We start from the raw sequence: 25,782 nt of genomic DNA on the forward strand, positions 1-25,782 counted from the left end.
AACCGCACCTACACTGGCCTGTCCCTGATGTGCTGCTATAGCAATTGCTATAGGGTCAATGCCCATGTGTATAGTCTGCATACCTTGATGTGGAGCTGGCCAGCCCTGTCCATACCACCCAGTCATCGTAGGGCCAGGTTGCTTCCAGCTTCACCCAGGCATTGCCTCCTGGCCCATCCATGTCTGCAGTCCTACAGCATAACCTCAAGCTTGATAGTCAGCCAAGTGTTGGCCCACAGGCCCAGCAGACAAATCCTGATGGCCCCCCAGCCACAAAGGGGGTTGTTGGTATCCTGAACCCCATGGAGCCACAGGTAAGCAAGATGAGAAACTGCCAATTCCACAGTGGTTAGACGCACGAGAACCTAAACCACCTCTGATGGGCTTGGTTGTGCAAATCCTCTTAGAGGAAAACCATGGATGTTCCCTTCCCCATGGCTGGTGGTCCAGATGATCCCTGCCACCAAGATGGGCCCGCAGCAACCTGCCCCAGTCCTGCCGCAATTGTACAACTGCAGCCAGGATCTACCACACCCCCAAATGATGGGCCCGCATGTTGCAGAGTAAAAACACCCCCTGCATAATTGTTAGAAGGGGATGGGGGGCAGAAGCCTCACCTCTCCCACCTAGACCCCCCCTTCCTCTATCAAGGTGGATGATCCCACTGCCAGGCATCTTAATGCCCCCAGCATCCCATTAATTTCAGAGGAACCTGCTGCCGCTGCATCATGAAATGTGCCTGTCCCATCACTTGCTCCCAAGGCCCTGGAACCAGCAGCTACCACCAGCACAGCACAGTTCACAGGCAGTTGGGGCTTCCCCCCACTGGCATCCTTTTTCGGCGCCATGGTTACTTGTTCCTCTCTCCCTCTCCTTCCTTTTCTGAAGGGGCGAACGCTCCTGCCAAAATGGCCTGTGAGAGGCTTAGTTGTTTGTTAGTCTAAAAAACAAATAAACAAACAATGCCCTGCAGCATGTCTAGCATCCCTTTTCCCTCAAAAAGTAAAATGAAATAAAATTGCTGGGCTTCCCTGACATCGCGAGGCGGTTGGGCCAGGAAAAGGGCTCCTTCCACCAAGCGATGCGTCTTTGGGCGCCCTGAAGGGGGGAAAGAGGCCAAAGAATATCAGGCCATCCGTTTAACTGACGCCCAGTTCAGCCACACCCCCTGTTGCCATGCCAACACACATACTGCTCAGAGAATGCCAGGGCTGGGCAATCTCTCCAACCAGCCAGGTCCCTGTCGGTGTTCCTCCCCTGCAGCAGCAATGGCCCCCTTAGATAAGTCTTGGGGGCTTTTTAATGGGAAAAGTATTACAATGCAATCAAGGACATCTGGGATGGGGATGGGAGTGTGGTAGACGGGGTGAATACATGTCAATGATGACAAAGAATGGTAGCATCATAGGAAACCAAATTGGAATTTGGGGATTCCTCACTGGAAAACTGTGAGTTACGATCTGAAAACATTGCTGCAAGAGAGGATTCAGAAACCATGGGGTAAGAGGGTACAAAATTCAGATCAATTCCTGGTGAGACAACATTTTGTGTGGAAAGTTTTGGATTGTTTGATTCTTTAGGTTTGCTCTTGTATGGAAATGGTCCAAGAATATTTTTCACAAACCTGGGCTCTGAATATTTGGGTAGAAAATATTCTTCAAATGTTTTCTGAACTGCAATCATGATGTTCATAAGATTGCTCATCATTATAGCTTTTGTAGTTCCAGTGGATTGGGAACACAGAGAGTATTATTAAGCTACTATTGTACTAAGTTTCAAAGTGCTCACATATATAACAGATCTCTAGTTAGTGTCTTCATATTTAAGAAAAATCCCCGTTGTGTACGGACACAGAATATCCAGTGGGGATTTTGTGACTCTGATGGCCATTGAAGTGATTCAAGTTGGACATCCCTCTTTTATATAGGACTAAAATAGTTGTTTTCTTAAAGACAGAATCAGTATTTTTATAAATAGTCATAGTACAATCCGTTATCAGTGTTCAAAATGAGATGAAATAAGTTTCTTTACATGAAAGAAATATCCACACATTCAGTTGATTTTTTAAATAATCCTTTGCCTGATTTTTGAGGTGCACGCATCTCGTATATTCATTGAGAAGTTTAACTCAACAAATATAGCAACATATATTTTGTAGGTTTTTCTTATTTTCTCATTTTAAAAAGGTAGGTGGGGCACACAAAATATACAAAGTATTATATGTAACACTAGGTTACAAAACAATAGGGACCGATCTACAGGGCTGAGCATTAGGGGGTTTAGTAGGACTGAAGACTCACTTTATGATGCCATCTGTTAGTTTTGTATGGGGATTTTAGTAGTTTTATACTGTAATTGTTATTGTTTTATTTGTGAACTGCCACGAGACGGTACTCCCAAGAATGGTACTCCCAAGAATAATAAACTGCTAATATATATAGTACAACGTTATTACTCCACCATGTAGTATGAGACATTCCACAATATGCATAAAATTAATGTGAAAGTCCTTAAGATGTACTAAATTGTTTTTCAAAGCTGTAGGATGAGCCTTAGGAACCAGAACTGCAGAACACAAATCCAAGATCAAAAATAAAATTATGGAAGCACCATTAGCAGCATATTATATAGAAGCAGGGCATTAGGAATCAGAATTGAAATGTGAGGTTCTAAATGACAAATTGCTAACATTATGTATATATGTATATATATATATATATATATATATATATATATATATGTGTGTGTGTGTGTGTGTGTGTGTGTGTGTGTGTGTGTGTGTGTAACCATTGTTACTTTATGCTGCTAAGAGCCTATCTGAATTTATTGCTGTTCAGACATTATTCCCAGATTTATTCCAATACCATGGAGATACAGGTTCCAGATATATTGAAAAAATACTGGCTCTGTACATGTTTATAAGCCAATGATGATATGACTTTATGTGGTGTGCATATTATAGTATATTAATGTTATGTGATAATAATAATTTTAGATGATGACATACTCCCTGAAGAAGGCTATTTGAAATGGGGGCTTGTTAGAGTATCATATCTACAACATAAATATTTTTCATATGGAGAAAATCATCCTACTGCATTGTAAAACAATTTAGCACATCTCAAGGACTTTCACATTAATTTCATGCTTCATGACAGAGTAATACCATTGTATATATTAGCGCTTTCCTCCTAACATTACTATTTATTGCATCTATACAAAGTCCTTGTTTGTATATGGAGTTCCCAATTGATCCTCCAATGGGAATTACCAACCCTGCTTTGTTTCTGCATCAAGGATTGCTAAATCATTCTTTAGGACCTCATCTCAGCTTTCCCAAAAGACCAGACTTTTAGTAATTTCATCAGAAATGTGTTCATTTCCCCCCACCAACCTTGAACCTCTTCATTCAAGGTGAAAATTGGCAAGTTCTTGTGGTCAGCTGACTGCAAGTCAGGCTTCTTCTCCCATGCTGCACCAGCACTTCTGTGGAATTAATAAAGCTGTGGCCTTGTTTAAGCCAACAAAAATGTGTGTATGTCTTCCTTGAGCCCATAGTGTACTCCTGCAAGTCAAGTGGTGCAGTAGTAAAATTTTGCAGAGAATGCATACAGTCTTATTTTTGCTTTGCTATCATGACAGTGAGAACAGTCTTCTAGACAAAGGTAGATGTCAGAATCTCTAAAAGAACATATTGTATACATCAAGGAAACAAGGGATCACTAAAGCAAAATGTGGAGATGGCAGAGGAGTTTAAAGAAACTGTAATCAAAAATAAAAATGTTAGGCACATAGAGGGACAAAGCCTGTTGAGGGAAAATCAGCACGGATTCTGCAAAGCGAAGTCCTACCTCACCAACCTTTGGGAGTACTTTGAGAAAGTGAACAAGAATTTACACAATGCATGGGGTAGAGAGAGTTGACAAAGAGAGAGTTGACAAGGACATCCAATGAAGCTGATGGGCAGTAGGTTCAGGATAAATAACAGAAAATACTACTTTACACAGAGAATGATTAAAATGTGGAATTTACTGTCAGATGATATAGCGATGGCCACAGGAATAAAATAAATAGCTATCTAAAAGGAGATTAGATAGATTCATGGATGCTAAATCTATCAATGGCTACCAACCATGGAGGTGGAAGGGAACCTCAGCATTCAGAGGAACTGAACCTCTGAATCCCAGAGCCTGAAGGCAACATCATGGGAAGGCTTAGTTAGCTGTCCAGAAGAACTGGTTAACCACCATGTGATGCTGTACTAGATGGACTCTTGGTCTAATCCACTAGGGCTCTTATGTTATTATGATTCCCCAGCATCCCACTTTATACAGTTTATTGAACAAGATGATCATAATAGTGTTTAAAAATAAATACCTATCTCTGGGTTTTGGGTGCACTTTAAGATCTAGGACACTATTGTATTAACACCACCAAAGGCGAAGGAAAATATTTAGGGCCATTCTGCCCATCGAAAAACATAGTGTCACGCCAGCACAATAGCATGACACTATAAAATCGCACCCCCGCCATTTCTCACCTTCTTGCTCTCTCGCTTTCTTATGCCGCTTTTTGGTGCTTCCTGGCATTTCGTGTAGCCACTTGCAATGGCGTAGGAGCGGGACGAGCTATACCCGTGACTCTCCCCCACCTGTCCATCATGCCAAGCAGTAACAATTATTACAAAGTAAAACTTCTCTGTTTATATGCCTATGCATATGATCATAGATGCATGGTGCTTATTTTAATGTCACCCCTTTTGGAATAATGAGCCTTGAAGCTTAATAAAATTAATTTTTCTCCTGATTTTGTGGGGGGCGGGGCAGGTGAGAGGCATGCTTTATGCATCAACTGGTGGGGGAATTGTTTTTGCTCTTCCTGGATGAATCAATGTGTATTCAATGCTCCAGGAAGTTTGCTACAAAAAAACATCCCTGGAAGAAGGGAAAGGGAGGCGGGTGCAAGGGCAGGCACTGGAGGCAGAGATCTCGCTTCTTCGCCTCCACACATTTCCCTAGTGTGTGGCTTGATGGCCTCTCTCCTCTTGCTCATGCTACATAATTGTGGGGGGCGGGGCAGGTGAGAGGCATGCTTTATGCATCAACTGGTGGGGGAATTGTTTTTGCTCTTCCTGGATGAATCAATGTGTATTCAATGCTCCAGGAAGTTTGCTACAAAAAAACATCCCTGGAAGAAGGGAAAGGGAGGCGGGTGCAAGGGCAGGCACTGGAGGCAGAGATCTCGCTTCTTCGCCTCCACACATTTCCCTAGTGTGTGGCTTGATGGCCTCTCTCCTCTTGCTCATGCTACATAATTGGGGGAATCTACTTTTGTAGATTCCCCCAACTAGCACTTTAAAATGGAGGATGCCGGTTTGCTGCTGGGAGGCTGGATGCTGATGATGATGTTTGAAACACCAAAACTTTGGTGTCTGCAAAAGGTAAGTATCTCACTATATTTTCTGGGTGAGGAATGGCCCTTATTTTTTACCTAAGCAAACTGTGGTTTTTTAACAGGTCTGAGAGCTGCTAGTGGTAAAGAGGCACAAGATTTATGGTAAACTCTCTCAGCATCTTCAGCTAACAGTGTCTGCCCCTGGCAATCTGCTAGTGTGTCTCCTTGAAGAGGTCTTAGTTAAATAAGCCTTAGTTAAATGGATCCTTAGTGCATGGCAGGAAACAAGCTTATGTTTTTCATTTAAAATAAACAATATAAATAATGTCAGTTCCAATTTGGAATAGTTCTCCTTTTTTCTTAAAAAAGGACAGAAAGTTAAATAACAGAACTTAATACAATACCTTGTATATTTTTATGGATATTTTAAATTAATTTATATGCACACCCCAATAAGGCTTTATTAAACTAAGAGCTAACAAGGCGGTCAGAAATGGCACAAGAAGAAAGTTGAACAAGGCTGGGCAAGGTTGGCTCTTTACAAGCATCTCTACGGCATTTGTACTAAGGCTTTGAAGGTTATTTTGTTATGTAACATAATACATAAGAAACATGTACACTTCAACTACAGTGGGAATACTATGATCTACATTTGGCTTAGACACGATGACATGACAATAACTTTCCATAGTTTAATCCATGTGTCTTCAAATGGTGGCATGTGATTTACAACTATATCACTTGTTTTAAGGTGGGGTGCTAAGAGCCTCTTGTGGTGCAGAGTGGTAAGGCAGCCGTCTGAAAGCTTTGCCCATGAGGCTGGAAGTTCGATCCCAGCAGCCGGCTCAAGGTTGACTCAGCCTTTCATCCTTCTGAGGTCGGTAAAATGAGTACTCAGCTTGCTGGGGGGTAAATGGTAATGACTCGGTGCTTGCACAGGGGATACCTTTACCTTTACCTTAAGGTGGGGTGCTAAAGTACAAGTTGTGATTTGTTTTCATCTTTTAACCTGAAAATTGCTTTGTAGTTTAGACAGTTCTGTTATGGGATTGCACATTAACAGTGCAATGCTAAAAAGAGTAACACCCTTGTAAGCCACTTGATTTCAGTGAGGGGATGTGACTGAGTGGTAGAGCATTTGCTTGGCATGTAGAAGGTCCCAGATTCAGGCCGAACACTGAACAACAATTTGTCAGATCTTCTTGTACTTTGTTATGGGTGTTAATTTGGGGGGAGAAGACCCAGTGTTCCCTAGACCAGTGGTCCCCAACCTTTCCGAGGCTGGGGACCGGCAGGGCATCGGGCCGCGCCCCCGCGGACCGCGCCCGTGCGGGCCACGCCCGCGGATCGGGCCGCGCCCGCGGGCCGCGCCCACGCCGCGCCCGCGGATCGGGCCGCACCCGAGCCGCGCCCGCGAGCCGCGCCCGGGCCGCGCCCACGGATCGGGCCGCGCCCGCGGATCGGGCCGAGCGGGCGTGGCCCGCACAGGCGCGGCCCGGCCCTGATTCCCTCTCCCCGCCTCCCGCAGTAAGAAGCTTCCCGGGCCGCAAGCTTGCGGCCTGGGAAGTTTTTTACTGCGGGGGCGGGGCGGGGAGAGGGAGCCGCGGCCCGGTGCCATGGCCTTTGCGGCCCGGCACCGGGCCGCGGCCCGCAGGTTGGGGACCACTGCCCTAGACTACTGTATGACTCTTGCCCAGCATTGTGACAATAGAAATCATATGTTTTATCCTTTTAAAGGAACAAAGAAGCCATCACTACCACAGCATACCTATTTATAGAAGGGAGGGTGTTTTAATCAACCAAAGAAACAATGCCACATGCAGGAGGCAACTGTATCTGGCAGAACAAATTTAACACAAAGAGTAGCATCACAGTCCATGTCAGCATCTGAGAATAACATTCAGTAGAAAACAGCAAGGGGGGGGGGCTTTTTCTGTATTCTAACCAGGATTTACAAACTGCAATAAAAAAAAATACTCTCATAGTTCAGAAATTTTGTATGAGATGAAAAGAATTCTAGAATTTTAAAAATGTTAAGAGATAAGGAATATAATAATATCAACCCATTGTCTTAGGTCTAGAATAAAATATTTCATCAGATTTCTCTTAACATATAAGGCTGACATTGCCACATGTCTCTCCTGTTGCTCTCAATAACCATTTCCAGCAAGGATAGATTCAAATGAGTAGCCATGTTGGTCTGAAGTAGCACAATAAAATCAGAGCCCAGTAGCACCTTTAAGACCAACAAAGATTTATTTAAGGCGTGAACTTTCGATAGTCTGATGAAGGGTGCTTGCACTCGAAAGCTCACGCCTTGAATAAATCTTTGTTGGTCTTAAAGGTGCTACTGGACTCTGGTATAATTTCCAGCAACCTAGCTCTACATTTTCATATCTTCCATTTCCAGTTTACATTTCAATCAACTGGGTTCTTTGCACTCACTTTCTTTTGAGGCACTGATCCGGAGTACGATGAGAGATTCAACATATGGGTTGTTCATATAAAGCAATAATCTGCTCTTGAAAGTCTTTCCTCATCGTGCAGCATCAAATCTGCATTTCTAAAGCATTTCGATAGCAGTTCCAAGCTAATAAACTTCTTTTAGACTTAACTTGCTGAAATGGCCTTTTTATTCCAGCTGCTGTGTGAAATGAATTCCACCTAACCTGTAAGAGCTCAGATTAATTTGATTAGAGAAAACTGGAAATCTATATCAGGCATTGGCATCTATGTTTTATTAAACACATGCTCGTGCACACACACGACTTGAAGGCATCTTAGAGCATATAAACAGCCTTTGATTGCATTTCAGTGCCTTTTCAATTAAAAGTCTTGATTTGAAAGTCTGTTCCCCCATCTTTATGGCATGCACATTAAGCTTCATGGTGGTTTGCTTGTTATGATTTTGCAGAGCACCACATTAATGCTTCTGCTGTGAGTTGTTGTAGAAGACATTCATTTGCCCTCAGATCCTTTGAGCAGCTTCCTTCAAGATGGCACTGCGAGGCTGATGGTCAAAATATGTTTTTTAAAAAAGAAAAGATTGTCAGTTCTGATGAGGGTAGCTTGTCATCTTCTTTCATAAACTTCTTCCTTGTATCCCACAGCCCAATGTATTGCGTTAGATGATGTCAGTCAGTCAATCAAATTTTATTGGCATAAAACAAGTGTAAAACATATAGAAATAGGGGTGTTATATGATGCAATCTCTTCCTAAAATGCCCAGAAGACTGTATAGGGTTATGCAGAAAATTTTGGCAGACAGCCTCTAAAACATTATTTCTGTTTTCCATCCATCCCCCTGCTCTTGATTCAGCATTTTGCCATAGGGCTCCTCCATGGAAATTACTCATGGAAGAAAGCTATTTTAAAACAAGCTTCTCTAGAGAGAAAGGCCTTTCCTCCCATTACAAACCCAGAGCATTAACAAGATCTTTTAATATATCGCTGCATGTCTTCTGTGCATTAAATCTCTAGACCAGGGTTTTTGGACTTAATGTGCGTAGTCTCATCATGATTTGTTAATTAAGAAACTTGCTCTACAGATATTAATTCCTCATCTGTTCAGCAAAGCACTAACTTAATTCACCAAGTTGACTCAATATGTATATTTTAAAGTTTAAGATATTTATGAGAATAGTCTGTCTTCCTTAATTCTAACTCTGGGGAAATAAAAAAGAAATACCTAGCAAGGTTAAGTAAATGAGGGTTTTTGTAAAACCACAACAACAATGGTACCAAAAGAAAGGGAGATAAAAGGGGAAAGTGTTTCTTGGTGTTGGGGAGAAAGGCAGGGCCAGGGCAGGTTATGACATCTCCTGTTTTCTGTATATGAAAATATGAAATTATGTAGTCAGATTGCAAAAATAAGGTAGCAACTCCCAGCCATGCTGACCAGATTTAACAGGGATTATGTGGATGTGAAATGTTCAACTCAGATTATAAACCTTTTGGAATGCAATCTAGCTTTTATCTGTGTATATCTGGTGTAAACCTGTGACAGCTCTTGGGCTGTAGTTCTAAACACGCTACTGAAAAATTACATCAGATATGTGACTGTTGGTGGATTTACTTTGTTGAACATACTGACCAATTCTGCATGAGGGAAATTTTCCTGGTTAGCCTATGCATTTTGGCAGCATATAGAGTCCCCCTCCATATGATGTTGCCATCATCCCAAGGCTGTCCACTAGCCAGGTTGTGATTTGGCCATTTCTAACTCACAATTTTGGGAATCCAGAAAACTGGATTTACCACCCTATATTGCATGAACCACCAGTGAGCAACCAGTAAGCAACCTGGGATAAGACTGTATAAATGGGGAAACACATGATAGTCTGGCCCACTTTGTCCTGCTCTCATACCCACCCTCCCCTCTTTATTTCCTGCTCCAAGTAATTTTTTTAAAAAATGGCACAGTCCATGTTGCAGTGTGAGTGCAAACCTACATCGACAAAGGTGGAATAAAACCTTTAAGGTGTCCATGTTTTTTTGTTTGTTTGTTTGTTTTGGGATGCGGTAGGCAAACACAACTCCTTTTTTGTTTTCTGGAGGTGGGGAATGTGCTGGGGAAAAGGCTGGTGAATAGGCTGCCATCTCCTGATGATACAGGGGTCTGGGCACCTTGTTTTAAAGCCAACCATTAACATTAAATGTCTTTTTGGGCTTCAGTTACCAGCCCAGCCTTCTAACAATTGGGACAGGCAAAAACCATCCCTTTTGCATTCTCTGGAGGTAGGAAATGAGGTGGGAAAGAGGGGGGTGATCTGGCTGCCTTCTCCCAATCATGTAGGGTGTTTGAGAACCTTGTTTTAAAGCCAGCCTTTGGCATAAAATGTCTTTTGGGGCTCCTTTTATCATGTTCAGGGTCTCAGAAATCCACCCAGACAGAAATAAACTGTAAAAGAACATGAATTCCCAAAAGGTGGGGGAATGCTGTAGCATTCTGGCATTTCTCCATAGCAAAGGGGCAGTGTTGATTTCTATTTAAAATATCTGTGTTGTGGCATTACTGCACAGCAATGTGTAAGTGTCTTTTAAAAAAAATGAATTAATTTCAGGGCTGGGGGGGGGGAGAAGGTATCAGTCCATGAGACAACTGCTGTGCTGTGATTGACAAACCAAGGAGAGGAGAGGTTGCCTTGTTTTCCCTTGCAGTTTTGTCAGGAGGCAAAAAGCTACAACAGGGCAGAGGGAAAATGCAAGAGGGGTCTCCCTGTGAGAATGGCTGCGAACATGAGATTTACCATCCCACATTTGTAAGCAGGATGTCACTCATGTTTTACCCCTCTGTGTGGAAATGGCCACTGTTTCCCAAATGCAAACTACTATCATAACAGCTGCAAAACATCATTAGAGGAACCCTCTGTGTACATAGGTACATGGAGCCATACCTCATGTGTTGTAGTAAAACATTATTTCATCATCATGAGAAAAAATACATTGAAAAATACAGTGAAATGTGATTCTTGTTTTTGTAATATACTGAAAGGTCTACTGATGGCACACCATCCCTCTTTTTTTTCAAATTACATAAAATCAGAACTGGACAAAGTCACACTAAATTGGAATTTGAGCAGCAATATGGGGGAGGGAAGCATATAAGGCTATGATGCCATTTGAAATGTTAGTATATGCTCATATTATTGTATTCTGGTGAAGGGAAATAATGTTGGATGCAAATAATTTAAAAAAAGACCTGTTTCTGGTTTCAGTTATGAGAACATGGGATAATTATGTCTCCTAGATCAATTTGCCTGATAATCTTAGTACCATCCAGGCTCAGTAATCTGTGGACTGTTTTATTTCTTTGTGTTTCTTACCAAAGGTCATAACAGAAATAAAACCTATTTTTTCAAGACTTAAAAAATAATTCAAAAGTCTAATGATTTGGGAAGTGACAGTTGGCAACAGCTCAGTTCTTCACAAGCTCATTTGCTCTTTCCTAAATTACTACTCAGCAGGTGTTTAGTTCTGATGAACTGATTTGTACAGGCAGCACTAAACAGGTGATTAATATTAAACATATATTCATCAGCAAGCTGACAGGTTGGGATAGACTTTGAACTCACTGCTAAAATGGTTCCCAACGTCTTTTTAAAAAAATTCTGAAGAATAATAATAGAGTCAGCATTCTAAAGGCTAATGTTCAAAGCCATTACTGTTGAATGGAGCAGTTATTTTGGACACTACAATTTTGCAGATATGCCCAATCAGCCATAATAGCAATCAGGCCAAAGCCTGAGCAATCCAATGGAGCAACCTAATATTTTCCTACCATCGTTTTATGGACACTTTGCATAGATATATTTTTATAATAAATATTTCTCTCCCACTTCCTCTCCTGCTGCTTTCCTCTCCATCTCTTCTCCTGCCGTGCGGATTCTTTCCCAGCCATATTCCCTCCCATCTCACAGCATACAGAAACTGCTTGCTGGCAGATGAGTCCTTAGAAAAATGCTGCTTCTGTGTTCAATCAAGAACTATCACAGCTGCATGTGGCAACACCCAAGGTGGCTTTTAACTTCAGTGTTTTATTAGAAACACTAAAATGTGAGCAATAAAATCTCTGCCAGTGTGATAACTTTCATTTTTTTAACCATATGGAAAAGACCAGCACTGATATGTCAGGTATCAGCTATGTAGCATTTATAAAAGTGCTTTTTGTATTTTGGTCTTAGAACACAATCTGTTCAAGCAAGGTTACCTCATAGCAAAAGGACCTCCTAGTGACTGTATTAAGGGATACTGGCAATGATCCAGCCAGAGCTCTGCATTTGTAGCTCAATTGATAATGGAAGGATAAAGCAAGATAACTGAAAGAAAATAAAGGCAATATGGTGGCAAAGATGAGATAGCAACAATGCTGGCTCTTCCATGTGAATACTTATACTTTCCTTTCAAAGCATGATGGCTTCAGATCTCAGACAAGACTACTTGCTCACATTGTTCAAGATTCTGTTTGAACAGTTACATAAACATGGGTGGATACTGTAAGTGAATTTGAGTTTGCAGCCTGTTTTTACTGTTGATAACTATTAAAGTATTTTCATCTGTCAGATAATGTGGATCATTTAAGGACACTTTTATTTCAATAAGCTTGTAGGATATTATATCCAAATAACTATTGTTTTACAAGGCCAGAACGACTAAATATGTAAGTGGCTTTTGCATGTTGTAACTACAGTATTCTAAGCTGGTCTACTCAGAATCTACTCAGATCCTACTCAGAATCCTACTTATTCCCAGGAATGTGTTCTTAAGACTTCATTATTGTGCATATTCGTATGTAAATATGTACTGAACTATATTTATCTTTTAAATAACATACATTCAAAAGTGAATCTCATTTTATTCAGTGGGACTTATTCCCAGGAATATATTTTAAGAACTGCAGCCTAAATAGCCCTTAGGAAAGCAAGCAGATGCTATCAAATGAATGTATTGTCTTAATTCAATCATAATGGAGCTCTACTATTCCTTACAGATGTCAACCCTAACATTCTTAATCCTATAAAGGTTGTCAGAATTGTTGTGCCAGCTGGACTATAGGGTTTGCTGAAACATTCTATAGCTTTCCGTTGGTCCTTGGAGCATCATGAATCCTTCAGGCATCTGAAGGTGAGTTTTAAAAGGGCTTTCTGTACACTCTATAACTGCCAACACAGCAGCAAAAGTTGCAGAAAGACTTCCAGATTTACAACTACTGTCCAGGGTATGTAATTTATCAAAGTTAAGCTGACCTGTGTTCCTTTGGTTCATATTACAGTCCAGCATCAAGGACATAAACCTCAGTAATCCAGACTAGTTATTCATCTGAAGGCTTTCTTTTGAATACTTTTGACCATCTATCTAACTGCTAAGTAATTAGTGCTTGGGATTTGGAAATATAAACCAGAGCAATAGATGATTGGTGAGATTTATAGGGTGAAATGTGTGTACATGGGAAGATTTTCCTGAACTTTTCAGAATTATAAATAAATCTATTTGTCAGCATGGCAAAACTGATGTATAGTTTAATCTGAAGACTAAATATTAACTTTATACAAACCTGAAAAATCCCCAGATTAGCAGAAAAATTTGGAATCTTAAAAAAAAAAAAAAAACTAGAGCAGGCTTTATCAACCAGGGTTTTGTGAACCCCCGGATTTTCTCGATGGAAGGGTTTTCTGAATCAGGAGTCAATTTTCTTTATATTTTTAAAAATGTGTTAAACATTTATCAGGTGAAATGAACATAAATGGTCATGCTGACCTGCCCTCACCTCCCCAAAAAAGAGCCAGTTATGGGTCTATAGGGAGTGGGAAGAGGAGGGGTCCCAGATGAGGTCCCATGCACATAGCTATGCTTCCCAGCCATATTCTTCATGATCACATCACTTCTGGGGTTTCTCAACAGTAAGAACATTGAAAAAGGCAGCACTAGAGGGTTAATTCCCTCTCAAATAATAGAAACAGCACCTGTTGTTTTAAGGGGGGAAAGTGTCCTGTATGGTCATTGCTAGGCAACCTTGAGTTCAGTGGGAGTATTAGTTTGTGTCACTAAAGGCAGGCTGGAGGGCCCTTTCCAGGGCTGTTTGGGCCATTGAGAGACATACAACATGATTTACCATGATTTACCATGATTTACCGGGGTCTACCTACTTGCAACAAAAGCCAATGTAATATAGTAGAGTTTTAGTCTAGGACCTGAAAAACCCATGTTTAAAGCTATACTTCATTATGGAAGCTCTGTGAGTGACATTGGGCCAGTCAGGATCTCTAATCCTAACCTCCCTCACATGGTTATTGTGAAAATAAAATAGAGGAGGTGGAGATGATGTGAGATGCTTTGCATCCTCATTGTGCACAAAGGTGGACCATGAAAGAAGTAAATATAATAAATATATCTGAGGATGGAGGCAGATTGATTGATGGGTGGGAGAGGTGAAAGGTGAGCATAAAGGAGTCACAAAGAGGAAGGGGAGAGTCAATAGCATAAGGAAGGAGATAAAAGAAAGAATACTTGGGTTTTGTAACCTACTTTCCACTACTCAAATAAGTCTCAAAACAGCTTACCATACAACTGGTCGAAGATACAACTGGTCCAAGCTCAACCGCTGACACCATGAGAGTGGGTGATAGTTTTCCTAGATGCAGGCTGTCATGGGGAGGGAAAAAGACAAAGATGAAGGAGGTAAAGGTTGGTTGGCTGGCAACTAGGAAGGAAAGGGAAGAAGGATGCAGCTATAGAGGTGCCACCCTTTTCTGTAATCCGGAGATTAGCTGTAATTCTGGGTGATCTCTGGGTCCCAACTGAAGGTTGGCAACCATAATATGAGCACAGTATTCAAGTTAAGACCTAAAGTGAGTGTTTACCAACTCTGAGCTCTTCAGTTCAAATGGTGAAAGTATAGATTGTGTCTGAAGTGCAGCAAGAAAAGAATTCTATTGTGTTCAGGTATTATTATTCATTAAAATAATTTCCTTTCCTCTGGACTCTATCAAAATTTATCAGGGAAGAACAGAAGGCCAAGACCCTAATATTTATACCTGGTTTGGCTTCATACTACCTGCTAATCTCACATTGCATAGCCATTTTCCCTTTTGTGCCTGGAGAGGGATTTGAGCTCTGAGTACACAGTCCTAGTTAGTTCAGTAGGTTAGCTTCAAGGTTTTCCTAGCTGTCACAGGAGAAATCTGTGATGACAATCTCATACATTTTCATTTAATTTCAAAGCTGTATCCACCTGCCTCAACACCCTGAAACTAATAGAAAATGAGAGGTGATTTTGATGGGTGAGAAAATGTATCCACTCCAACACTGCTTTCCCAATCAAATTAGTGATTCTATGTGGCTGCTATTTAGTGTAAACATTAAAAATGGAGCTCCTGGTCACTATGCTCCCACACCCCATCTTCTTGAGCTATAAAGATCCCAGTTCAAGCTCTAAGATCCCTGAAAAGGACAATCAGAGGAGTCTTTCCCCTGGAGTGTAATCCCTTTAAATATTGATCATAGTTACTGCAGGATCCTTCTTAAAATATATGCACAGTTCAAAGAAGCAGAAACTGTCCAACCAACAAAACATCTGACAGAAGAAGAAATATGTAGGCTCCACCCCTAAAATATCCAGGAATTTCACAGTCCTGAGTCAGCAGCCCTAAAATGGTCCCACCCTTGACTATTAGATAGATACTTTATAGAATTCTTTAGTCAGTAGATTGATAAGTTATCCTGTTTTCCTCTTAAATACAAACAAAAGTAACATGCTAATGAAGATACTTTGATAGCCAATGTAAACACATAGAGAAAAAAGTCCTCTAAATTCAACAGACCTTATGCTATGTATCAGGGCCCAAGTTATATTTATTTTTAAAGAATGTCCCACTACTTGTAGGTAGAAATGTTTAGGATGGAGAAATAAAATCATATCAGGTTGTTTTATTCGATGAGGCCAGGACTGTTTCCACACTAAGGATATCATTCGGATTTGCATTTTTAAATGATCATTTTTTTTTGTCCATTCCAACACTGAAATTTGCCTCTTCTGGAAGATACCCAAATTGCCCCTTCATTTGCCCTGCAGGAAAGGAATCCCCCAAAAGATGGTTGTAATTTAAAAGTTTTAAGGTTTTATCTGTTTTCTTGTCTGTGCAAATATGAATAAACTTGACGTGACTGGTTTTAATTTTTTTAAAGCAGGGTCATGCCCCAGTATTCATCCAGGGCTGCCAAATGCAGAAATGTGTACAATCGGTTTTATTCCTGCACCCACCATTTTGAGCTGTTTGGGAATACCCCTTTCCTCATCACTATCCTCCCTCCCTCCATTCTGAAAAATCTGCCTTTTTTTTTAAAGGAGGCAATCACGTTACAACATTGTTTCTAAGTTTTAAAAAAGTAGTCTTGCTGTCTAACACAGCAGTGTTATAATGTTATAACTTATTAAAATGTTATAATTTTTGTCAAAAAATTACATTCAGGACACTTTTGGCAAGAGGGGGATATGATTAAGGGTGCAGAATGGTGGGATTAAGGAGCACAAGAAAAACAAAGGTGCAAGCAGGCACCATTTGCAAGAAAAAACACATTTTAAAAAAAGGGAAGGGAGAAAGGCATGATGGGTGGCTGCCTCTGTTGGACTCAATGTGGAAAGCATGCAGCGATTTTCTGCCTGGGAAATTAGGGTATGAACACGCAAATGCGGAAAGGCTATTATATTTGTAATGACTTCACAAGCAACAATTTCCCACATATGTTTTGTCTCCTGTGCTATTATTGGACTAACACCAACAGGATTGCAGATAAATATAACTAGGACAAAGAAGAAAAAGTCTAAACAAGCATTTCTTGAGTGGTTAAATATGGATGTGGCCACAATGGATAACAAAGAGCTCTCATGTGTGTCTTTAGTATCTCCTGGATAAAGAATTGATTGATTCACATACTAAATTTCAAAGTCCAAGTTTCTGAAATTAGTTACATACCGGCCTGGAATCAAAGGCCAGGGAAAGTTGTTGATTTACACAAAAGTTCATGTTATCAAGCAGAATATTATCTTGATATAGAAATGTTCCCCATTTATATATCTAGTCTTGGCAGTGGGTAGATCAATCGACAAATCTCTTTTTCTACAGCCTAGTTGCCAGATATACTTTAGCCAATATTTTCTAAGTTATATTTAGTGAAGAAGTAATCTGTGCTGGGTTCGTGTGTCAGTTTCATTCTACGTATGGATAATAATGTAATTTTAGTATCCAATAAAATGCGCTCTGGAGCTCTGACATTCCACACCAAGGAGACTTAAGTCCTAAAGGCACAATAAATGACCAAAGGAAAAACAAAAAAACCTGTTACCTGCACTTTTTGAAGGACCTTCACCCCCTTGTTTGAGAGCAGAATGTAGTAGTCTGAAATGTCTGAAAATCCACTTGAAAACTGGGAGCAAAGACCATGACCATATCCTTCAAAAAAGAATTGAGGCCACTTACTCTATTCTAAATCAAGTGAGACAGATATAGGCAACATATTTGCATGGAAACATAAACAAGTTCTAGAAATGTGCATGCCCCAAATGCAAAATGAGAGGCAAATACAAATGAAAAGCTTCCTTTTACAATGTTGTTATATATATTAAAAAACTTGCTTGTTTTTTCAAAGGTAAGCCATAGTAATAATGGAACATTCTCCCATTCTTTTGAGGCAGAAGTGCTGAATAATGATGGGAAACTAAACACGTACAAACAGGTAAGTTTGCAAGGCTTCAGGAATTGTCACCGCAAGAAGCTAACAAAATATGCAAACATGAGGGATGGATTTGTGCCAGCATTTTAATACTAATCAGACTAATGCATTATCTGAACACCGCCCGTGGCGCCACGGGCGCCACGGACTAAATAAAAGAGTAAGGCGTTCTGGGGCGGGATGTGTCCGGGATGAGGAAGGGTCCGGATTGGACCCTTCCTCATGACAGACAATCGGAGGGAACAATCGGCAGGCACGAAGCGCCTGCCGATTGCTCCCTCTGATTCCCAGCCCCAGCAACTGCGAGCCGCGCGCAGCGCGGCTTGCAGTTGCTCCTGGCCTGACGCCCGAGGGAACCCACGCAGGCCGCAGCCCCCGCGCACCACCCCCTCGCCCCCAACTTACAATGGTCTCCGCCGTCCTCGCAGCCGCTCCCGGCCAACTAGGTTCCAGGAAGAAACAGTCCACCAGCGGCCCTGCCAGCAAGCGGCCCGATGTGCGGGCGCGGCTCGCGGGCGCGGCCCGGGCGCGGCTCGCGGGCGCGGCCCGGGCGCGGCTCGCGGGCGCGGCCCGGGCGCGGCGCGCGGGCGCGGCTCGCGGGCGCGGCCCGGGCGCGGCGCGCGGGCGCGGCTCGCGGGCGCGGCCCGGGCGCGGCTCGCGGGCGCGGCCCGGGCGCGGCCCGGGCGCGGCTCGCGGGCGCGGCCCGGGCGCGGCTCGTGGGCGCGGCCCGCGGCCGCGGCCCGGCCGCAGCCCGAGCCGGTCCCCAGCAGACTGACGGCGGTCCCCAAGGTCAGTTTCTAGCGCCCGCTGTATTCGGCATACAGCGGGCTTAATTACTAGTTAGTAGTAATAGTGCAAGATTATCTCACACACCAACACATATACCATATATATATTTACCATAATAACATATGACACTCTGATTGGATGGGCTAAAAATAATCATGCTATTAATATTAACAGTAGCAAATAAACAAATGTGAAAAGATCCTACATGCAACTAATAAGAGATGCCCGAAATTCAACCCCTCAAAGATAGAGGTCCTGTTGTTGGGAAGGAAAGGGCTGAAAGAAGAAACACTTGCCCAGCCTGGACGTGGTACAGCTTATGGCTGCACAGTCTACTAGGAACTTGGGTGTGATATATGATGCCTCCCTGTCTATGGAGACTCAACTGTGTGCCATCAGTTTTACCATCTACACCAACCAAAATTACTTGTGCCCTATGTCTCCCCGAACACCTAGCCACAGCGATCCATGAGCAGTCACCTCCAGTCTAGATTACTGTAACTCATTCTATGTGGGCCTGCCCTTGTCCCTGATCCAGAAACTGCAACTAGTCCAAAATATAGCTGCTCAGGTTCTCATGAGATCTCTATGGAGAGTCCACATCAGGCCTGTCCCTAAGCAGCTGCATTGGCACCTGGTTGCATTCTGGATCATGTTAAAGGTTCTGGTTTTAACCTTTAAGGCTATCTGCAGTCTAGGCCCCATGTACTTGAGGGACTCCCTCATTGACTATACCCCCCAAAGGACATTACATTTGTTCAACACAAACAGGTTGGTGATCCCTGGTCTCCAAGGTGTACATTTGGCCTCAACCAGGAGCAGGGCCTTCTCGGTCCTTGTCCCCACCTGGTGGAATGAGCTCCCGGAAAATCTGTGGACCCTTCAACAGTTGGTTCAGTTCTGAATGGCCAGCAAGATGGAGTTCTTCCACCAGGCATTTGGCTGCGGCCAATAACCAGGAACATCATGAACTGGCCCCTTTCTGTGATGAGCCCTCCCCTTGGAAACATCGACAGGCAACAGCCTCAATACTGATGTGGCAATGGAATCAAGGGAAGTATTTTAAATGGTTTAAGTGATTTTAATTATGATTGTGAATGGTTTCATAATGTCTATATGTATTTAAATATCATGCTGTTAACTGCCCTGAGCCAGCTCCCAAGGAGGAGCGGTCAGATAAATCCAAATAATAAATAATTTAAAAATCTAGTCTACCTTATTTCTGTCATTTGTACCCCACTGCAGGCATCTATTAAATTTCATGTCTGTTACTGGATCCTAAAGAGTGCATAGGAAGAAACTTCCATGCATCCTTTCCCTGCTGGATTGGTAACCTCTATAACATAGGACTGAACACTAGGGATTGGCATGAACTGGGAAAATATGTTTCATGGTAGTTGGTGGCTGGTGTCCCAACTACAATCCAAATCCCAAAATAAACCAAACTGTGAGGCTCGTTTGTGACCCTGCAAACTCCACTGAAAGCGACTGCAGTCCCTTTTAACAGAGTTTTCAGATACAGCTCAGCTTTTGTGTGTGTGTGTGTGTGTGGCTTTCATGGGGAACAGAAAGCTATGTCCATGGACTACCACAAACCACCATGAGTTGGGAACCGTCACGAACACACACCTCAATAGGGCAAAATTTGTGATGAATTTTGCTTCATGGTTTGGTTTGTTTCTATCCCTACTGACCTTTTGGTTCTGGATTTGTAACCACTCACATATATTCCAATAGATGTCTGGCACATCAACTGAGGCAAAGGCTCATTGGGCATATTGGGGGACTAGCAGAATGTGTTTAAAATGTAACAACTGTATATTTAATTGCACTGTGTATCAGGAAAGGCCAGCACTTTAATTTTGGCTTCTTGTCCACTCCAGGCAGGTGATTGATATTCTCAGTCCATGGTATCTTCAATTAAACCCCTCTGCCCATGTCTGATTATCTGACATGTGCTTAAATGTATAGACATCTCCATTTTATTTTCCTGTTCTTAGATCAAATAAGAATGCTATTCTAATTTACTTCTCAGGTCTGAAGGGGACATGGGAATCTATGGATCGGCTAAACTATGCTGACAAATATTCCTACCTGCTATGAAAGTAGACATGGACTACCAGCACTAACCGTGGCTGCTTTAAGGTATGATATTCTGCCAGATTCTTTTGAAGGAATTGTGTTTTTTTAAAAATATGGCTTATCAAATGGAGTCAACATTTTGCTTTTTCTTCCATCACAGTCTACATATGCAAAGCTTAGCCTTCCAAACCATTTGGTCAAATGAGATAAGGCTGGAATATATTAAAGAATCATACACATTTTTTAAAATGACTTCTACTGCCACAGCAGTTTACAAACAATTTAGCTGAAGTGTAATGTTCAAAGATTCATTTGTTCAACATATGTCTTCTGCTGGCCCCCTCTCACACTATAGAAATAATTGTAAAGAGAAATCTCATTCTCAACAGCTTCATAATTGGACAAATCCATCTTACTGTTTGAGAATTTTCTGTTGAATCTTTCTGTACTATGTAAAGTGCAGCTACTAGTACAAACACACATTTTATAGATTATGGTTAATATTAATGTATAATGTGGCCTCAGTCTTGTGCTTTCCCTATAGAAAATGCTGGGTAATCTGTGCCTGCTGATTTCAGATATTCCCTCCAAGCAGATATTTACTTCTGATAGGGGATATTTATCAGAGGTAGTTTTAGATTGCCTTCCTCTCCAAAGACTTCCCTGGTGGTCACCCATCTAAGGACTGACTGTGCTTAGCTTCCAGGATCTGATTATACTATACCCTTCCATATCCCCAAAGCAAATAGCCTCTCCCTAAATTTGCTTACTATCCCCACTATTTTTCCCACTGAATTTTGCTCACCAGAATTAAAATGTTACATAGATGTCTGTTCTTTGAAAAACTTAACGTGACTATATAATTTCTGTGTCAGAATACAATTTTCCATGAATGATTTGAAACTGTCCTGGTCAGCTCGAATGGCCACAGTCAAGATGAACTTGTTGCCTAAATTTAACTTTTTGTTCCAAATGTTACCAATAGAGATCCAGGAGAAAACGCTGAGAAAATGGCAATCAGTGATCAATAGATGTATCTGGAGTGGAAAAAGGCCAAGAGTTGCTTTTAAAATACTTCAAGACGTGAAGGAGAGAGGAGGTCAAGGTGTTCCTAATCTAAAACTATACAAAGATGCAGCAGCACTTACATACGTAGTGGACTGGAACCGCATTCAAGAGAACTGAAATTTAAAGAAAAACCATGGGTAACAGGTTTCATGAAAGACTATGGCCAGCAGGAAAACAAAAACAAAAAGCAGTAGCAAACACCTGGATTAGTGGACTTTTGAACGTATGGTCAAGATACAATAAAACAGTGGTCCCCAACCTTTTTATCACCGGGGACCACTCAACGCCAGGGACCACTCACTGGGGACCACTCAATGCCTTTTACTGAGGCCCGGTGGGGGGGGGGGTAATTTACTCCTCTACTCTCAACCTCTACTCTACTCTACTGCCCTAACACTCTCTGATCGCTATGGTAATGTTTAAACATCCCTTCAAAATAGGATACTGACACGCCACAACAATGAATTGTGTTGTAAAGGGCTGGGGTGGATGAGGTAAAGGGCTGGGGGGGGAGAAGGCGTCCTTCGGGGCCCACCTACAATTAGTCAGAGGACCACGTGTGGTCCGCTGCCCACAGGTTGGGGATCGCTACAATAAAAGACTATCTCCAGCACCATCAATATTGAAATCGCCAATTGAAGCATACTTTGGTAAAGCTCAACAGAAAAGGCTGACATGTCTCCAGTACAAAGACTTAATATTAAAACCCGTCAAGTTTAAGGATATGCAAACAATAAAGAAAGAAGGAGTAGAAATTCAATGGTTTGAGTATAACCAATTACTATCTAGATTCAAAGCAGAGTTTCAGCAACCGTTAAATCTAGAGGCTCCAATACCAGAATTTGAAAACTTGGTAATCCAAGACAAGCCTCACTTGCAGGACCAAATATATAAACTGCTATTAAGGTATGAGACGGAAATGGAACAGGTTAAGCCATGTATGATTAAATGGATGCAAAATATTGAGACAAATGTGACAATGGAACAATGGGAACTAGTATGGTCTAGAATACCTAAGTATACTAATAGTCAAATACTTAAAGAAAATTGGTATAAAATGTTTTACAGGTGGTATGTGACACCAAAAGTGATTGCCAAAATTGCTAAAAAACTGTGATAATAAATGCTGGAAATGTGATGATAAACTAGGTTCTTTCATATGTGGTGGAAATGTGAAAAGGTTTACAAGTTCTGGGCAAAAATACACACCATTATGCAGAAAATGTGGGGTCTTAGATTTCCTATGAAAGCTGAATCTATGTTATTAAGTATACCTCCGCAGTGCCTCCCAACTCACACACAAAGCTTATTCTTCTACGCGACGACGGTAGCAAGACTAGAATTGGCCAAGAAATGGAAAACGCAAGAACTACCTTCGATAGAAGACTGGTTGAACAAACTAGCTGATTTTGCCAAGATGGCCAAACTGACACTAATAGTCAATGGAAGAACAGAAGAGGCCTTTCAAGAACAATGGGGCCCTTATCCGAATTACTTAAGAAAATAATCTAAAAGGGGACTGAAATGGGGAATTAAGTGTAGTCAGTCAGTCAGTCAGTAACCTTTTATTGGCATAAAATGTATAAGACATATAAAAATAGGGTTTAAAATTTCAACAAAATAATAAAATGGGGTTACATGACCAAACAGATCTTAAAATGATTAAATAAACTATAAGAGATAAAATACAAGGTAGGCAGCATATTATAAAAGCATCTTAGTTAAAACTCTGGCAACTAAAATGGTTATCTCTGGGTCTTTGTCAGAGAGCAGAAATTGCAAGGTCATAGATTTACTTACAGAAGGCTTGTTTCCCAGCAATGCAACGAAGCTGTCATCCTGACACTGCTCATATAAGGGGCAATCTAACAAAATGTGTGAGACAGAGTCAGGGCAACCAGAACCACACGGACAGAGTCTCGCATGGTATGGGATATGGTGGAATCTTCCCTCTAAGACCTTTGAGGGGAAAGCATTCATTCGTGCCAGGAGAAAAGCTCTTCTCAGGGGTGGGACATCAAGGAGATGCAAATATGTAGGCATAATATTTCTCTGCATAATGATGCCAAAGAATGCTGGTGAGCAGACTCGAGGCTGGGTAGGTATGAGTTCCTGCTGCTCATGGTCTAAAATTCTCTGTTTAATAATCCGGAAGATACATTTTTCTTCCAGAGGTAGTAGGGAGTTCAGATCGGTGCCAATGGAGACTAATTTTTGTTCAATAGCCTGGAACCATTGAAATTTAAGAGGGTCACTTTTTAGACAAGTTAAAAGGCTGCCAGTTTCTATTCTAAAAAACAGTCTGACCCAAAATTTAAAAGTAGCTATCCAGGCCCTTGTCTCTACCCTAATTTGGCCAAATTCTGCGCAAATGGCATGGTAGGAGACACAGTTGGGAACCCCTGCAATTTGCCTATAGAAAGCAGATTGAACACCCTCAATAGATTTATTAAAGGCAGGAACCCATAAGGGGCATCCAAACAGGAGCTGGGACATTACTTTGGCATTAAAAATTTTAATTGCTGCAGGGATAAATTGGTTACCTTTCGCAGAGAAAAAGAACTGTTTTATCAAAGAAGATGAGGATTTGGCCAGATTGATAGCTCGTTGGCAGTGGGAGCTCCATTTCTGGTTATACTGGAAGGTAACACCTAGATACTTAAATGTTTTGACTTGTTCTATTGAAGTGCCTCCAATAGACCAAGTCATTGCATGCCAGCTCTTAGAGAAAACCAAAATTTTTGTTTTACCATAGTTAATTACTAACTTATTATCTTGGCAATATTGGTAAAAGGTGGATAAGTATCGTTGTAAGCCAACCCTTGTAAATGAGAGTATTGTAGTATCGTCGGCATACAACAACAAAGGAATATGCTGGGAACCAAGTTTTGGGGGATGACCATTAATTGGTTCCAGTTTTAATGCTAAATCATTAATGAATAAATTGAACAACAAGGGGGCCAGAATACAGCCTTGCTTAACTCCAATGGTCATTGAAATCTTAGAGGTTAAGTCTCCCTTTGAAGAATACCGGACTTGGCAGGAGGTGGACACATAAAGTTTTTGGATGAGAAGCACAAGTCTCAGTTCCATACCCATTGATCGCAATTTATTCCAGAGCATATCCCTATCTATCTTATCAAAGGCACTTTTAAGATCTATAAAAGCTGTGTATAGCCTCTTACCATTTTGGGACGTATATTTCTCGGCCAGGCATGAGAGAGTTAAACAATGATCTATAGTAGAGTTACCCTGCAAGAAACCAATCTGTTCAGGACCTATAATTCTTTGAGAGCGAGCCCAATCAGTTAGGCGCCGTTCGAGATGTTTTGCATAAATCTTACCTATAATTGATAATAAACTAATAGGTCTAAAATTATTAGGGTCATTATGGTCACCCTTTTTAAACATGGGAATAATGATTGAATTCAACCAAGAACTTGGGACAATCCCATGTAAGTCAATTAAGTGTATCAAATGAAGAGCATAACCTATTTTTTTCTGTATTGAAGATGTAGATTATTCGTATTGTACCATCTTTAATTTTGGAAAATAAAATAAACATTCTGCTTAAAAAAATACAATTTTCCATGATTATTTCATATCCAAATCACTTTCACGGCATCTGGATCACTAAGGAATTTTGTCCTATTGGACACCAGTTGTGTCATACAGGCTAGTGAATAAAAACTCACCAACAGTGCCCCATGGTGAAGCCACCAAGAGACAGTGGTGTTGGTCCAAAAACCTGGTATGAATGGCAGTATCTTTTCCTAATATAATGGACCTCTCCAGTCTTAAGGACTTGTAGTGTGTCTAAGTAACCTATACTTAGAATCATAATGCAGTTAATTAATTTTTGGGCTAGAGAAGCAACTATCAGCTATCAGACCCGAGAGGATTCCAGCTGCATGTGCCCCTCCCGTTAAATAGCCATTAACAGCAGCTGGCTTATGCTATTTTGAGACTTGAAGGGCAGAAAAAATATGCTCCATTAGGGAAAACTGTCAGTGAAGTTTATTGATTAGAACACTGGTCCAATCTGAGAGATACCACTTTGAATCTCCACTCTGCCATAACGCTTGTTGGATAGGGCTGCCCAATCTCCTGCTCTAGCAAAAGACTTCCTGCCCAGTAGCCTCCATTCCCCTGTGAATTTTTAAAGCAGAAAACTTCTTAATGGATTTAAAAAAAAAATATATGGAAAGCATCTCCATAAAG

The 25,782-nt window shown here is 41.4% G+C and overlaps 1 long non-coding RNA gene across 1 annotated transcript; it reads left to right on the forward strand.

The window, feature by feature from the left end:
* The first annotated feature begins 17,545 nt into the window (after positions 1–17,545).
* LOC143843217 (uncharacterized) lies at positions 17,546–25,084 on the forward strand. The gene is made up of 3 exons (XR_013233501.1): positions 17,546–17,625; positions 20,447–20,556; positions 21,479–25,084. It is a non-coding gene; the product is annotated as an uncharacterized LOC143843217 (long non-coding RNA).
* Positions 25,085–25,782: the final 698 nt, after the last annotated feature.

Source organism: Paroedura picta, chromosome 8 (assembly GCF_049243985.1).
Source record: "Paroedura picta isolate Pp20150507F chromosome 8, Ppicta_v3.0, whole genome shotgun sequence".
Classification (NCBI taxonomy): domain Eukaryota; kingdom Metazoa; phylum Chordata; class Lepidosauria; order Squamata; family Gekkonidae; genus Paroedura; species Paroedura picta.